The sequence below is a fragment of the Dipteris shenzhenensis genome, chromosome 25, assembly GCF_047967505.1.
Source record: "Dipteris shenzhenensis isolate YYH24624 ecotype China chromosome 25, Dip_SZ_1.0, whole genome shotgun sequence".
Lineage (NCBI taxonomy): Eukaryota > Viridiplantae > Streptophyta > Polypodiopsida > Gleicheniales > Dipteridaceae > Dipteris > Dipteris shenzhenensis.
In genome coordinates, this window is record NC_141620.1 from 50562865 (window position 1) to 50576780 (window position 13916).

General features: G+C 41.2%; 1 pseudogene; it reads left to right on the forward strand.

Annotated features, from left to right (window-relative positions):
* Nucleotides 1-754: 754 nt before the first annotated feature.
* LOC147886019 (uncharacterized) overlaps nucleotides 755-13916 on the forward strand; it is a 35378-nt pseudogene continuing 22216 nt past the window's right edge.

Here is a 13916-nt window from a genome sequence, read left to right on the forward strand (position 1 = left end):
GCAGGCCCTTGGTCAGCAGTCATTTGGAATTCAAGGGAAAGCTGGAGTTTTACCTGAGCGAAGAGATTAGGCGATTAAGAGATCGTCCATGTATAAGCCAATGATGCATAATTGATCTCCCTGTCTTTTTACATAGACACTGTTATCTGATTGAGTACGAAAGAAATTCATGTGCTCAAGGTAGTTGTGAAATCAAAGATACCAGACCCTTGGTGATTGTTTGAGTTCGTATAGACTCTTTAACAACATGCACACCTTATGATCCTCACCTGGAGCAATGAATCCTTCAGGTTGCGCCATGTAAACTCGTTCATGAGAATCAAGAACGCCGTTAAGAAACACCGTTTTTACATCCATTTGGTGGAGTAGCAGAGAGTGCTGAGTTGCAATAGCAATTATAGCTCGAAAAGATTGCATCTTAACAATAGGGGCATAGGTTTCGGTGTAATCAACTCCCTATATTTGAGTAAAGCAGCGAGCAACTAGTCGAGCCTTATAGCGTGCCAGACTACCATCCACGTTGAATTTTCCTTTCAGTAGCCATTTCGAACCCACAATTCGCCTAGGTGGATCAATCAATTGCCAAGCCTAGTTTTTGTGCAGAGATTGCAGTTCATCTTCCATGGCCTTTTGCCAGTGGTCCGCATCTGGAGAGTTGAGAGCAATTTGAACAGGTACGTGATTGTCAGTATGTTAAAAATCCTCAAGGGAGTATGGGGTCGGAATTGATGTCGAGGATATTGGGTCAGATATGATGGCGAGGGAGAATTCAGAATCACGGAGGTGGGCTGGGAGAACTCCTTTGTTGGCCCGAGAGGAACTCGGGGGTGTTGTTCCATCCTCTGATGGATTGGTAGAGTGGTATCCAGTGACAAGCGGGATTCTGACAATTGTTGCATGGGAGAGATTGGCTCATCAACCTGAGAGGACGACCCTATATCTGTTTGGAAGAGACGTTGGAGCTCAGAATGGTCGCCAAGGTAAACTGATAGTGGCTTGTGGAACATGAACCAAGACCTCTGGGAGGTCATGTGTTAAGAGGCAGCTGTGTTGAGATACCAGATCTCATCAGATTGGTTAGGCACCGCTAGTGCCATTGTGGATGTATAGAAGAGCTGCAGATTTGTGAAAGGTTTAGTATGTGAGGGTACCTGGGCACGGGGTGTAGTGGAGGTATGCCAAGAACTATCCCGACCCCTCTGACGAGGCCAAGACTAGCTGCATTGGGACCTACGAGCCTATGGTGTTCTTGGTAGCATTTACAGGCATAGGTAACAAGGGTGGTGCTCCTTGTCGACCACTGAAGCCACGGCCATAGCGATTTCCACGTCCACGGCAACCTCCTTTGAAGAAGGTATACTTTGCCTACGGGTTTGATTGAATCGAAGATGAGGAGTTTCACCTCATGGTGTCTTCTTGGAGAATGCGACCAGTGAGCACAGGGAGTGATAGACCAGGATTCGACTGAGTGGTGACGAAGGAACGCTAAGAAAGTGGGAGTGATGAAAGTAGGATTGTGACTTGCTGCAGGTCAGGTACCTTAAGTCGAGCACTAACTGTTTTGTCGAGTAATCCCTGCCATTGGTCGATGAAGTCGGGTATTGTGTCCCCTTCTTGCCATTGTAGAAACATCGACATGATCGTAGGTAGCACAAAGGGTTGCCCATACTTCTTGTGCCGTCAGTAGATTATGAACCAATTGTATTTGGAGGTCGCCACAATTTAGGATGATGTCCGACCGGCCTTTGAATTTGCCAAGAGCCAGGCGGTACTGTCTTCCTGTGTAGGTTGGATGACAGCAAGGGTAGCAGCACCCGTGGGGACCTATGAGCAGATGCAGCAGTAAAAGCTATGGTTGCGAGAGAGGTGGAATGAGGGTGATTTCCATTTGCTAGGTCCCAAAATTCTGCCCTATATAGCAGCATCTCCATCTTGATTGCCCAAATACGATAGTTCGTATTTGACAATTTCTCTAGTTGGTAAGTGTGGGAAGTGGTTGAGGAAGAAGCCATGAGAGATGGTAGGCCGAAATAAAGGAGTACAGGTTTGCTAAGGATCAAAGGGAGATAACTGTAGTTTAAGGGGAGGCTCATCTGACAGCATCTAAGAAAACAGAGACTAAGATTGGCAAGAAAAAGGAGAATCTTGAGCAAGAAATCAAAGCGTTGATAAGACAAGAATGGCGGTGATTGTGTATTGAAGAAGAACCCATGGCTTATATAGAAAATACATCTGAGTGCTAACAAAAAAGTACATTGAGAGCAACTAATCTTGCTGTTATGATTATTGACTTAATAATCTATACTTTGGAGTTACATTAATAGTTCTAACATATGGATCCCTATGCCCACAAAATTATTCTATCGATTCAACTATTGCTTCTAGCTCAGGTTGGATTTATTACATTTATTTGTTGCATGCTCTGGCACAAAGCCATAAAAATATGAGAACTATGCTTCTGGCGTTTCTAAGAGCACATCTAGTACCTAGCTTCTGGCACACGCTGAGCGCTTCTTCATGGACTATTTTAAGTGAATGCATGTTGAGTGAACTTGGGCTACAACTAAACTTCTAGAGGCTTGCATCCTCAACCCTTTGATCTGTAGCCACGGGAGGCTATATGTCTTAAAACTTTGTAAGACGTTTTTACTAGCAGAACTCTATGGCGGCATAGAACATCTAGCTTATCTTCTGGCTCGGTGTTTTGGCATTAGATGCATCTGACCAAGAAGGGACAACCAAGAAGGGCTGACCTTGGCATGGAGATTTACCCGGGGGAGCAGCACAGTCCTGGGTTTCATATCTAAAGGCAACCATTTCCTATGGGCAAGAAATGGACCGTGCCTAACTCTTTGGCTGATCACACCCTACTTAGGTACTTACAAGGTCTACAAAGTTGGCCTATGAGGACCGCAGGGTCACCGTCTATCTAGTTGACATGTTCAAATCACATTACTATCTTTTGTAGATGAGTCCGGCCTTTATATCTTCCACTGTTGATATGTGTGTAGATTTAGAGCATGGAACCACCATGACAATGTTAGAACAACGATGACCACATCTCTTTATGCTTGAGAGGGAAGCAAGGCAACCTGGTGATTTACATCGTATGATTTGCATATGGGATATTAAGTCTAACCAATCTCTTTTGAAATGATCTCTTGCATACCCGAGTAACCCAGGCACTACAATGCTGGGACAATCGTAGTATGAGAGCAGGAGCTAGCAAGCTTAGAAGCTAGTTAGCTTTGAAGAATATGATGAGATTAATGCTCATCCCTTCCTTCCTTGATATTACCCCTGTTATATATATATGACTCTTCACTTCGATAAATATGCTAAGATTAATAGGCTTATTACACTTTATTGAGACCTTTTTTTCTTTTAGGTTACCATGCTTTGATACCGTCTCTTTTGAGATAAGCATGCTTTGGCACAGTTTCTTTTGAGTAACACAAAGAAGTCCCACTTGGAAATAATTTCCTTTGAGGAATATGGATACATAATCTTCATTCATATGGAGGATTGCCTAATAGGTCCCTTGATTGTGAAGCAAGCACTTTGACATTTTGGTAATCTATTTTAGAATCATTGGATTGGATTAGTCCTTGATAGATTTTGGGCATTCCTAAATATATCATCTTGAACAAAGTAATTAGGAAATTTTCTTTTGTTAGAAAGATTCCTCTAAAAAAATTCCTAAGCATAGGAATCAAGACCTTGTGATTTCTTTGGAATATGAGGAAAATTTCCTTTGTGATGAAATGCAATTATGATCTCGCAGACCTTAACGGCTCATGCATCTCACCTCTTTGCTTCATGCCATTTTATGAGCCTTTGAGCATGATTATAGAAGGGAGTACAAGGGTCTCATTGAAGGTCCCCTACTATTGGATTCTACTCAAATCCCATTGCCAGGAATATGTCTTAACACTTTATAAGAAATCCTTTGACTTTTTATTTACTAGCCTTTGATTACTTCTGATGGATGGGAATGACATGAATTGATATGGGAACTTTTAGAAGAGCATGATCTTATTATATATAGATGAGAAAGTTGAAAATGATTAGGACTAATATGTACAAAGTTGAGAATGATATTTTACATTAAATCCCTTTCATGAAGAGGGTTCTCTTGTAGTGGACCAATAGACCAATGGACAAGGGAAATTCTTGATGGGGATTCCCTTGGGATGTCCTTACTTGCCTTTAAAACTTTGTAAATTATCTAAACCTTGTTCATATTGATTATTCCCTGTATTTTAAAGTCATACAAATTTGAGGTTCTCATTGGTACTCCTTGGGGAATTTCTCTTAGAGCATTTGATAAAAAAAATTTCTTACACTTTGAAGAAATATGGGAGCCAATCTTCGAAGTATGGGTTCCTCTAAGATTTCTTTGGATTCCCTCTAGAACTTCATGGATATGATTGGTAATTGAAACATGGATGTCTTGGATATGATCTGAGTCAAGACAGATTTTACCCTTCTGTTCTATATGCAGGTTTCTGTGCATCATTTTTTCAGGGTTCTTGTTTACAAGTCTAAGATGATTCAACATTATGATTGGATAAGAATTGAAAATAAAGGACAACAGGGCCAGTGATTAGGCCATACATTCCCTTGTGAATTACTTTAACATTTTATAAGCATTTCATTAACTCTTTAAAAGCCAACCTCTAATTTTTTTCAAATACTAGAATGCCAAGATTTGATATTGCTAGTCTAGATAGAGTGACATGGATAGCAACTGTGTGCCAGCATTAAAGCCTGCCTTCCACAACTTGAATGAATTGTTCTAAATTTCATTTGGTTGTAATGGTGCTAGGTGAGTTGGCACACCTCTCCATTGGATTTGCAATAAGTAGAGTCTTGGGCATGGTATTGCGGAAAAAGATGTTGGCAACCTTGAAGGTTACACTTGGAAGACTTATGATGAGAGATATAGTACTCTCGACCCTGTCATGCACACTTACATAAATATACCTATTAGCAATGAGAACTATGAAATTGAACTACCTTGTAACTTGTTGAATTTAGAAACTATGTTATGGTTTCTACCATTGGAGAAATTGATAAGGAGTTATTCTCTTGGATTCTCGACTAGAAATGTAGCTAGAATTTATTCTCCTGGATTCTCAATTAGAAATGTAGCTAGAGTAATCAGATGGAATTCTTTTTGCTCGATGATTCTCTTTGTTGCACCCTTAAGTATTAATGTAAGTATAAGTATAGTCATGATGAAAAAATGGGTACCAGGGGCCTTTCGAAGCTCTGACTAAGAATGTGGATTAGTAGAGATTCAGATTCATTGAAATAGTGGGTAACACACACATGCACACATGCACCCATGCACACGAGTGGCTTTTACTTTATCATGATTTCCTACTCTACTAGAGAATAACTTCTAAGTGCCGAAGTATATTACTTGAAAATGAAATAGACTCTATTAATCCATTCTCAATTTTAATATAATTAATAGCAAATGTAAAACATTTCCACGATGTAGATTATGTTCTATTCAATGGAACATTATTCAAATGCATTGCTTTATAATAAAATCCATTCCATATCTTAACAAAAAATAATATACACAAAAATACAATAGCCAAAATTGATGAGTACACATATGGTCAATCGTGTAATCGTAGATTTCCAAATGTGAGTGTCCATGAGCTGAATCCAAGTCTTCCACCTAGCACCTTGATGATCTACTCACCTACTCCCTCCTTCCAAACCTTCACTCATGGAGGACTCATGGATACTACAAAGTGAGTATGAGTATATAGGTAAAGAACCGTGTCCATGGTCGCCATGCAGAGCAGCAGTCAAGGAGCGTGCTGTCGTAGCCGTGCATGCGGTACGTGCGTAGTATGCAGACTAGTGAAGCAGGGTACTAGGCTAAAGTAAGTAGCATGGGGGGCACGAGCGGATAGGTGTAGAGGGGTGTGCTGTTGCGGGGCTGTCAGTAAGACAGAAGAGCCAAATGCAAAGCGCAGTAGAGCGGTAGGCAATTTGCAGTCTCAGGCCAGAGTACGATGCTTTATTGTAGAGGGCCAGCATGCGGCGTGGAAGGGCAAGTGTTCCGCATGGGAGTGTACTAGTGCAAGGTACCGCAGCTGTCTAGAAGGGGGAGTAGAAGAGTGCACGGTTTGTGCGCTCTTCTACTCCCCCTTTAACTAAAACTACTCCTAAAAGGATTTAGGAGTAGTTTTAGTTAAAGGGGGAGTAGAAGAGCAGTCTTGGAGAAGACTGCTCTTAAAACAAGGCCAGAGTACGATGCCTTGTGGCTGACACATGCTTGGAGAGAAGAAGAAGATACGTGGCTAGATGTGAAGAATATCTAAACTAGAAGCAGTGGCTACATCCAACTATGTGAGGCAGAGCAGTCTTGGAACCAAAGTACAATGTTTAAAGGGGCTGGCAGGGGCACCTATCCATCATAAGCAACGAGCATGAGAAGAGAGACTCGGCTACTCTACCCCACAGGTGGAAGTTGACTACTATGTAGAGCCAGAAGGTTAGAACAATGGTATCAGGCCAAGGCATTCCAAAAGATTGGTGAGTGAAGGCCCATGGTGGCAAATGGAATCCAAACATTCATCTATGGAAAGTTTAGATTTTGAATAGATGGTCATATCCTTGGTGGAACAAGAAAATGAATGCAAAGAACAACTCAGAGAGTGGTGAGAATGTCTTCGACATTACTCGGCTATTGTACTTGAAAGAGTATGTCCAAAAAGGTATGAAGCCAAAAGAGTGGCTACGACAGATGGACAAAGAATCCATCATCTTGAAAATAGACGTGCTTCTGATGGAGAGAGATGCCAACATAAATTTGAGGCTAATGAAGAGAAACTAAGGCAATTTGCCCGAGTTCCTCTCACAACTTATAGAGAACCTACTCAACTGATAGGTATACATCCAATTGTACCCTTGAGGCCTAAGGACAATACCAACTAAGTCAGGAGTTTACTGCAACCTCACAATTAGGAAGGTGATGGTTTGGGAGCAAGCGAGTCATGTCTTTTAAGAAGTAGACCCACCTACTTGGGTTTTGGGGTGGAGAAGTTCAAGTCCACCTCTAATATCAAGGTAAAGTTTTAAAGATAGAGATGATGAAGATCCTTACAATCACTTGTAGAGTTTCCTACATGTCTACCATATGGATGGCGCGACCACAAATGAAGAGTTTATGGACTATTTTCCATGTATCTTAATCAAGAATGCTCAAGGGTGGTTCAATCAGTTTCCAATTGGGCATTTCCCCGATTGGTTGCACAGGTTCTGACATGAAATTAATGAAGAATATGTGAGAACAAGTTGGGTGAATAAGAGTAGAATAAAGGCGAGTCCATTCAATACTTTGTGCTTAGGATGAGAGCTCTAATCAATTGAGTATAGTTACAGATGACAAGTCTACGCGTGAGCCTTGTTGATCACAAGTTGTAACCAAGTTGATTTGCGTAAGCTAGACATAGTCAATCTAACCAGAACCTATGAGGACCTACTAAATTGAGCTATTGATTTGGAAAAAAGAGAGGGTTTGAAAAACAAAGTGAAGAAGAAGGATGCTGAGAGTGACATTGAGGAGACTCTAGCTAAGAGAGATAGGCTAAAAACCAAGCTGAAGAAGGCCTTAAAAGAATTGGGCATCCAAGGTAAAGTAGGTAACAATGATAAGTGGTGTAATAAGTGTTCTAGAGATGGGCATGTGGATAGACATCTATACCAATTTTGGCTACGATGACTTAGACTATTGGTTTAAGGGCAAAAATAGACTATTGCTTTAAGGGCAAAAATAAACAAGTGTTGGCAAACCAGGTCAATTGATAACACCGAGCGGAAGACCTCCACATTTTGAGTAGAAGGACAAAGGTAAGAATGGTAAAGAGAAGAGTGATTTGTCTAAAATTAAGTGCTTCTATTGGGGAGAAAATCATTTACATTATGATTGTCCAATCTAGGTGGAACACTTAAAATTCTTAAAGAATAACATGGAAAGGAAAGAGGTAGATCCAAAATGCCAAGCAATTGTAATAACAAAATTGCTAGAAATAGTTGATGCTCGAGAAATTCCTCATTCAAAAGGGGTAGTGACAACAATCAAAGGCACTGGCACTTCCGGTAGGGACATCGATTAGAAGCCACAGAAGGAGTTGGCAGCAAAGATTGCAAGGGATTTGAAATGAAAAGCGCCAGCAGTTGAAATGCCTAAGAAGTTCCAACACTGTGTTATTACTGAGCACCTCTAGATCTAGCTCTAAAGAAGTAGAATCCGTTATGCCACAAGAAACTAGCACTAAGCTAGATCAAGCATGGGAAACGTTCAAGAACATACAACTCACTTTAACTTTTTCTGAACTGATGCAAATAGCTCCATACTATCACGACTTCTTTGCTCAGCAGATCAAGGAATCCATTGAGCAACCCAAGGAAGTGCAAACCTTAGCCACCATGCCTATGATTGATACACCAATTGTAGACAAAGAAGTTCCAGTCATCACTATGAAGATTAAGAAGTAGACTATACCAGGTGTAATAGTGAATGGAGTCTCACGAGTGAACATCATTTCTGAAGAAATTACCCAAAGACTGAAGTTTAAGTCATATAAACCATCACTATTTTGAGTGCATATGGCAGACCGACCAGTTGATCCTAAGGGTATGCTACAAGATGTGGTCATCTCAATAGGCAACATCTATTATACATTTAGTTTTATTATAATCACTATTCTTACCCAATTTTATTAGGGAGACCTTGGCTAAAAAGTGCAAAAGTACTCCACGATTGGGGTATAGAGGAGATGACTATTAAGACAGAAGGTCAAGATGTGTGTACACCAACCAATCCTCAGAAGGTTATGAATTGTTGTTGTCCCAATAATCTAGAAGTTAAAGATCCATTTCTGCAAGATGTTGAATCTCAGTTAATGGAGTTGCATCAAGGGATCTATTTGTCATGTATAAGGATGTGTTTGCATGGAGTTATAGAGATTTGAGAGGAGTTCCTCCTGAACTATGTCAGCACAAGATAACTTTAGTCCTAAATGCTAAGCCACTTTGGTAGCAAAAGTTAGGATGAATCCCAATTATGGTAAGCAAGTCAAAGTTGAGTTGGAGAAACTTTTACTAGTTGGATTTATATATGCAATAAACCAAACTAATTGGATTTTTCCTATTGTATTTGTGCCTAAGAGAAATGGCAACTCTAAGTTTGTGTGGATTATCAAAAATTAAACGCTGAGACAGTTATAAATCCATTTCCCATACCTTTTACTGTGGAATTTTAGATCAGGTTGCAGGACATGAGATGTACTCATTCATGGATGGCTATAGTGGATATAATTAGATTATAGTGGCTCTTGAGGACCATCAGAGGCTGCTTTTATTCCAGAGTGGTGCTACCAAAGTAATATCATTTGGATTGAGAAATGACCCATCCACTTTTTAAAAGTTTATGTCCTTTGCCTGTTGAGGAATGTCTTCAGTGGTATTGGACCATTGGTCCAAGACTTGTGCTTGTGAAGTGCTGGCCTCTTGAGTAGGGGCAAGTTGGTCCTTTAAGATTCTACATTCCCTTGTAAGTTGATCAATGCTGAAGGCACGTACTGCCAAAGATTGTTTCATGTCTTCAAGCTTGTCTTTGCAATCTTGGAGCTCTTCTTCTTTGTGAATTAGAGTGAGTCAAGCTTGTGCCACTACCTCCATCTACTGAGCATGTGCGGATGTCAAGGAGTTATAATAGGTCTATAGGATTGCTGTTGCTTGTACTACTGCTGTCAACTTTGTTTGACTTTGGTGGAGGTTGGAGGTCACACTGATCTTGGAGAGCTTGGTTCATGCACACTTCTTCTACCTCCTTCTCATCTATCTGCACCTGAAGTGCCTTGACCTCTATGGTGATTGCCTGGAATTTGTCTTCGATTTCTGTTGCAGTCTGTCTGTCCAATTCTCTTGCATATTCTTCCTTGGCCAAGCTAGTGAATAGTTCTGACATTTGGATCATTTAGCTAGCTTGATGTTAGAGAATGACAGATAGTGATGAGGACTGGTGATACTGCCGATATAAGTGGTGGCCATGTAGCCATTTAGATGATTCTGTAGTACTTGTGGGAGGTTGTTCCAATGGTATTTCAGTCCCTTGTGTACAATAGTTATACTGTTGATCTAGCACTAGCTCCCCTTGTGGCTTATCAACTGGCATGGTGTCGATGGATGGTTCTAGTGATGATGTAGCCTTAGGCTCTGGTGCTGATCTTTCCTCAGGCTCTAGTGCTGATCTTGCCTGAGGCTCTAGTTGCTGCTGTTGTTGGAGATATATTGGTTGCAATTGTGCACCGAGAGCTATAGCATCTTGTGGGGCAATTCCTCAATCCTGACCTCCAGAATAGGTATTTCTTCTAAGGCATCTGCACTTGTTAATGTGATAGTAGGAGAAGTTGGTGATGGCTCCCATACTGGTGAGAAGGGTATGTCCCACTCCTCAATCAGTTTTGGTGACTGGGGCAAAGTCATTTCTCTTTCTTGTAGCTCTTTTTTTATGATTATAGCCAATAAGTGTGGAATTTTACATTTTTGGCCTGATGAACCATCTAGTTTCTTTGTAAAGAAGATGACTAAGTGCTGGATCCAGCCTTGCTGTAGCTTCCTACTCAGTAAAACAAATGTGCAAAGTGGAAGGGATCGATTCTTGCTGCACTTAACCCCCATGATTGTGGATAGGAATTGTGTTGCTTCCTTGAGGCGATGGTTAAGGATGGTGCGAAGTAATATGCCGTCCCTATGAAATAGTGTGCCCTTGGCGATGAGGAGAGGCTGTACTTCGAGAAACTTTGCATTGGCAGGCCATGTAGGGTATTTGGCACCATGTGTTGGCAGTGAGAAAGCCCTTTGAATGATTGTACTATCGAGGATAATGTTTAGTGGGCTCTGATATATAGTGATTGTACTATACTTGCCAACCTGTGCATTGCTGGAGTGGTAAGAATGGAGAAAGTCCCTGATGTATGTGGTCATTGTAGGACTGTCCTCTAAGGATTTTAGGCTCTCATGCAAACTGCCTAGACCCCATTTCTCTAAATAAGATGTTGCTTCTTGGGAAAGAGCATAAGTCGATGTAGGTGGCCAAATAAGTTCCAGTTACTAGGCCCCATCAATGGTTGTGTAGGCGAAGGGTGACTGGGGTGGCATTTGTTCTCCATGGTCCTACACTAAATCCTCTTCGGAGCTATCGCTCTAGACCACAAATACCTATGATCGCCATGGTTGAGAGGATGTAGATGGCTACGAACTCTAGAGGGGGTCTCGTGGTTGAGGTGGTGGGCTCTTTCTGCGCATCCTCTTTAGTGGAGGCATCTTTTCTGAACCTGCATCCATGTGCATGTGGTTTACCATTGATCATTAGATTATTTGGCAGGTAGGTATGACCTTTCTATGTGTTTGTGAGAGATCTTATTTTTATACATGCTTTGAGAGTGTGGAATGAAAGTGTGTGGCACAATTATTCATGCAATCTTCTATGTATCTAAGTGAAAGCGTGTGAGTGCACGTGACCTAGTAGCTAGGTAGAAACTAACTATATGCTGCTTTTTTCTTGTTGTTGGGATTTCATAGGGTAGCTAGAACTCAGGCATCACTTCTGAGCCCTAGGTTAAAATCGATTGATGCTACCTACATGTGCAAAGACGTACATATGCAAGTGAGTTCTCGTGATACAATCTAATCCTAACTAAGGAAGACTTGGTTTTCCAAATCTTCGAGTTTGTCGGGGATGGCTTGAATGTTGAAGTAGTAGCACTTCAATCGGCTCCCGTTTATTGTTGTGTTGAATTGGACTCCATCAAATGTTTCTAGTAGCACAGCTTCGATGGGATTCATCTTTCTTACTCGGTAGGGTTCTTGACCTAGATACTTTAGTTTCCGCTTGTGTACTTTGGCATTGTATAACAGGACCAAGTCACCTTCCTTGATGTCTTTAGCTTTAAGATTTCTATCAAACCATGCCTTTCTTCTACATTTTTCTATTGTCATGGCATGATAAGTGACTAGTCTTGTCTTTGTATGCTTCTCCAACTAATAGAGTCTTTCTTTCAAGGATTCATGGTCTCCCATGCGTTCCTATACTGCTATGCATAGGCTTGGTATTACAAATTCTAGTGGGACCATAGCTTCAAGGCTGTACACCAATTGAAAAGGTGTGTTCCCTGTACTAACCTTGAGTGTGGTTTTGTATGCCCATAAGGCTGCATTCAGTTTCTCTGCCCAATTAGAACGTTGTGGTTCTACTACCTTGGTGAGGATAATGCATAATATTTTGTTGGTGGATTCGTCCTGTCCATTCCCTTGGGGGTAGTAGGGTGTGCTTTTTCTATGGATTACCATAAAGCCAAACAAGAGTTCTTGGATTACCTCATTGACAAAATGTGTGCCTCTATCCGACACAATTTCAATGGGGCATCCGAATCGGTTGATCACATTTTCGTATAAGAATCTTGCTGTGCTTCTAGCATCTGCCTTTCTGATTGCTTTGGCTCTAGCCCATTGGCTCTAGCCCATTTTGTAAAGTAATCAGTGGCCACAATGATGTAGCATGCATGTGTTCCTTTTGCTGCTGGATGTATAGGACCCACATAGTCAATCCCCCATTTTTTAAATGGTTTTTGTGCAACAACTGTTGTTAGGGGATTGAAGTCTTTGTGTTGTGGTTTAGTAGTTCGTTGGCATACATCACAGCCTTTTACATATTCATAGGCATCTACCCATAGTGTTGGCCACCAGTAGCCTACGAGGAGGACTTTTCTTGATGTGGCTTCCCCTTGGAAGTGTCCTCCTACAATGCCTTCATGGACTTCACTCAAGATTGGCATGATTGAAGGGGCAAATTGATGTGTGTGTGTGTGCCTATGGGATTGGAGTCCTATGCAAGAAGTGTGTGAGTGTAGGTGTGCTAGAAGGTTCTAGTTAGGTGTCTTAGGTTTGTGTGATGAGTGAGTGATCATAGGAGGTGATTGATTGAGATAATCATGGAGATGATTGTGGATCTGGGATCTACCTACATGGAGGCAGTTGCCTATATATGTAACCACTCTATGAATAAACAACTACATTTTGTGTCTCATTGTTTCTACATGGAATTACACTTGGTATTAGAGCCACTCAGCCTCCATGAGCCTCCTTGAGTTCTCTCCTTGGATTCCACTAAGATTCTCCTAGATTCTTCATCTTCCCCAAATGAAGATTTTCTCTCCCTCCTTCCTTCTTGAATTTCCTTAGGCTTGTTATCCACCTATAGGCCACCATTTCCCTAGCCCTTTCTGCTATAGCTTCCCCTCACTAGGGTCCACATCCACCTTGGAGGAATTGTAAAGTTAGTGCTCCTATAACCCGTGCTGACAATAGTTATAGTCTGCACAATTTCTTGAAATGCAACATGCTGGAGATATATTTCGGTAATTCCTCTCAAAGAAAGTTGGGCAGCACCAAGAGCTATCCAAATCTCAAATCTAAAGGCAAATGCTCCACTAATTAATACGTACTGATGAAAAAACCAGTCGACATTGGAGCTTTTGGCTATGGCAACCTGACGTGACATTTTGCCCAAGCTTGGTACTGGGTCTTCTCTAGTCCTATATCTTTCATTGTGCAACAAAATCCCTCAAAGAGCTGCTCTCATCTCATTGAATTTCATCCTCCAAGTTTACATGTACTCTGCAAGCATTTCTAGTATATTTTTTTGGAGTTTTTATGCTACACTAAATGCTTGAGGAGTAAAACACTCAGTTCAGAGATTATTCTTCCAAAAATCAGTTCAAAGTATGTCATTTTAGTTCAAAGAATGTTAGTTCAGTTGGTGCTAATCTCTTGACAACATGCCCACCTCAAGTTTTCAAAGCTCTTCCAAAATCAAGAAGACT